The sequence below is a fragment of the Chaetura pelagica genome, unplaced genomic scaffold, assembly GCF_000747805.2.
Source record: "Chaetura pelagica isolate M959 unplaced genomic scaffold, ChaPel_1.0 scaffold69, whole genome shotgun sequence".
NCBI classification, from domain to species: Eukaryota; Metazoa; Chordata; class Aves; order Apodiformes; family Apodidae; genus Chaetura; species Chaetura pelagica.
This window is the reverse complement of record NW_009970724.1, coordinates 273,757-277,246: the sequence shown is the minus strand read 5'-3', so window position 1 is coordinate 277,246 and position 3,490 is coordinate 273,757.

Here is a 3,490-nt window from a genome sequence, read left to right as displayed (position 1 = left end):
AACTGCTGACAGCCACATCTTGCTGCCCCCATGGAGTGATCTGGAGATGAATGTGAAGTCAGTGGGGGAGTGGCAGTCTGGTAGACTGAGATGGTGGAAGAGAAAAAGACCTTCCTCCAGCTAGCCAGATCCTGTGGAGTGTAATTCCCAAGGTGATCCCATTCCAGCAGTTGACCTAGGAACTCTGAGGCTGGTGGTATCTGCAGGCCATCACTGTGAATGAGTTTAAGCATTACCTCTTTTGGGGAAAGGAGGGAAAATAAGAACCTGGAAGGGGGATATGGAAGCCCTAATGTGGATGCAACGAGCTGCTTAAACTGATTTAGGGTTCAAGCAAGGCCAGCGTTGCATCTGAGCCAAGAAAATGTAAAACAGCCCATCTGCTCACCCAAGTGTGAAGCCCACGGGTACAGGCTTGGGTGTTTAATGTTCTTCACCTCTGTGGTGTGCACTGATTGGAGGGGAAAAGAAGCACTAAAAGGAGTCCTCAGAAGAGGCAGAGCCTGGCGATTAATCTACACTGGCATGGAGGTGGTTAATAAGATAATCTCCAGGTCCTCTAACACAAAGAGAAAGTGAGTTTTCTGATCCATAAAGGATCAGTCTGCAGGAAGCCCCATCAGACTCCTCAGCGTGAAATTACACCACAGCAGGGGGGTACAGTCCTGCTACTGTACAACATTAAAGAGATGAATTAGGACTTGACATTCATGTGCTTAATATGCCTATTCCTGGCATTATCCCACAAGGACCAGTCACCGCCAAGGACTCACGGTCACCGGGTCTAGGAAGGTATTTAGGGTTGCTCATTTGTTTGCTTCCAGAGCGAGGCAATCTGGCTTCCCCATCTAATCTCCTGGCATGAGGAGCAGAGGGGGGTGCAGCCCGACTCTTCTATCTCACAGCAATCTGGTCTGGTGAATAAACACTGGGTGCAACTTTGTTGCCTGAATAAATGACAGTGACCCTCTGGATTGGTGAGTGTTGAACAGGGGAAAAACACGATGCACGTAAAATCATGACTTAGTCCTCAAGAGGCTGAGAAGAGGGAGAAGGACCCAACCCTGAAAGTATGTCTCTGGGATAGCTGTTGCTAACAAAAAATAAATATTTACTGGAAAGAAAAGCCTCAACAGATCTATATGTGAAATTACTGGAGGTGGATTAGCCTCCGTGGTGCTAAACTGGTTGGAGGTGTGCCTTGGGCAAACGTGGGCACTCTGAGCTACTTTGCTGAGCTGTACTTGCCAGGAAGTAAGAACCTTTCCAAGCTCCAGGTCTGGGCCCTCTGAAAATTCCTGCCTGTTTGAACTCTGAGCCAGGGCAGAGTGCTTTTGGTTTGCTTTTTATCCATGAAATATTTTGTTGAGAACAGAATTTTAGGGGGAGAATCTACTTCAAATTCTGGAAGAAATAAAAAGGAAAATGTTGGCTACAGGGCCAACTATTTCTGGTTTTGAGCTGATCATTTTCCAAGAGAAAATCCAAATTTTTGTTGTTCAGAAAGTAGCTGTCCTGCAGGAAATTCCTGATTTCACAGGCGTGCCGCACTTCTGGCGAGAGCCCTGGAGATCAAACTGATTGAAAAGCCATTTAATTGGAACTGTTTTAAGAATGAACGAAAATTTGGCAAGGTTAATGGAGGGAAGAATGGATGGGCCCAGGAGAAACAGATGAGAAGCAGAGTCCTCCCAGAAGCTGATTTTGCAATGGTCTGGCGTGGAGAAAGGAGGGGAAACTCCCCAGCACGAGGACATCCTCACAGCTCTGATCACATTGTGTGGCACGTGGGCTCTTGACAGCCCGTAAATACTGCTCCTCCAACTCTCCTCTGCCACCATTTTCCCTGGGGAAAGAGGAGCAGGAATATGATGGGAGCCTGGGACTCATCTGGACATGGAAGGGGTGCTCAGCCTGAATGTGCTGAGCAGGAACATATAGGATCAGTCCTGAGCCTGCCCATACAAAAACATCTCTTGTGTTGGACATAGTGGATGCTCAAATTTGTGACCCATTTCTACAGCACTTTGCAAACAGACACATTCTTGCTTGTCCCACTTTAGAACGGGTATAGCAGAGAGGTCACCAGACAAATTCATGGAAAAAAGATGAACTAGGACTCTAAAAGCTTTGGTATCCATATGGAAACTGTACCACCCTGCCCCTTTTCTGGTTTCTCCTGCTCTCTGTTAAGCTCCCAGGAACCCATGGGGTTGTAAATGATCTATTATTTTCCTTAGACACAGACTTTGTGGGAATATTTTTCTACCTAAATGTAAATCAGAGTTTACATTGTTGTGGATGAAATCAAACAATAATTTATACCCAGATATCTTTACCCTTTCTCATGTGATGGAAGTGTTGGTGCTGGGCTCATATATCCTGCCATGAAGCCAGGCATATGGAGGTGCTTCTTGGACATGCAGAGCAGTCTGGTGAACACAGTTACTATCAGATAAACAAGCAATGGAGTTAATGGTTGAGGTGACTGAACACTCAATGTCCATGTGCTCCCCCATGGTTGTTCTCTCTCCCTAGAGTCACCATCTAGGTAAGTGATGTGTGGTCACCATCCCATCTCCCATATCTTCCACAAGCTAGTCCTCAAGTCCAAATGAACACTTTCAGGATGAAAGAAGAAAGGAGCCTTGGGTGCTGAGAACTGCCAGAAGTTTCTGTTGTTCCACTGTCCAGACAAGGCAGACATGAAGTGTTCCCAAACCCATTCTGTTGATTTAAAATAAATCCCAAGAAAAACACCCCTAAGTAAACCAATGTGTGGAAGCTGATGGAGCACTTCACACCTGAATGAGAAACCCCCATTCTCCAAGAGAGTGACGAATTTTTTTTAGTGTGCTTGGCTTTTGTCTCCTATGAAATTAGAAGTCTCCTGCTGAGGGTTGGGTTTCGTGTCTGGGTCACAGTTTCTACAGAAAGGAATTTTCATTATGGTCTTGGAAACACTTAAGCCTCCCTGTGCAACTGATCTAGCTGAGCTTTTCATAATCAGCAGGACCAGGGATGCCATCAGCAATCAGGGGTGAAATCTCAAGCAACTTGAGAAGGAGGTATGAGCCTTAGGATGAGACAGGATCTCATAGCAAGATTAACATGGACTGTGAGGGTAATTAGCACAGTAACCCTTTGCTGAAGGTGAGGTGGGGGGATGCCTCCTTGTTGGCAGCCTTCAGACCAGTGGATGGGTTCCCTGGTTCAAGGGGGAGTTAATTGACCAAGGTCCTTTGGATTGTGATGTGCAGGGTGACAGATTAGATGATGAAGCTGGAACAGAGGTTTGGGAACCAGTGTAGCAATAGCTGAGTCCTCAGGCCACACAAAGTGTGAGAAGTAAATAACTATTCCCAACATATCAAATGACATGGGAGGTAGAGTGTACCCCCATGAGCTATGAGACCTAGGAGCTTCTCACAAGGCAGACAGACTCATCAGCAACATTCAAAGAATACACTTGTAAGCCTGGGACTTGCCC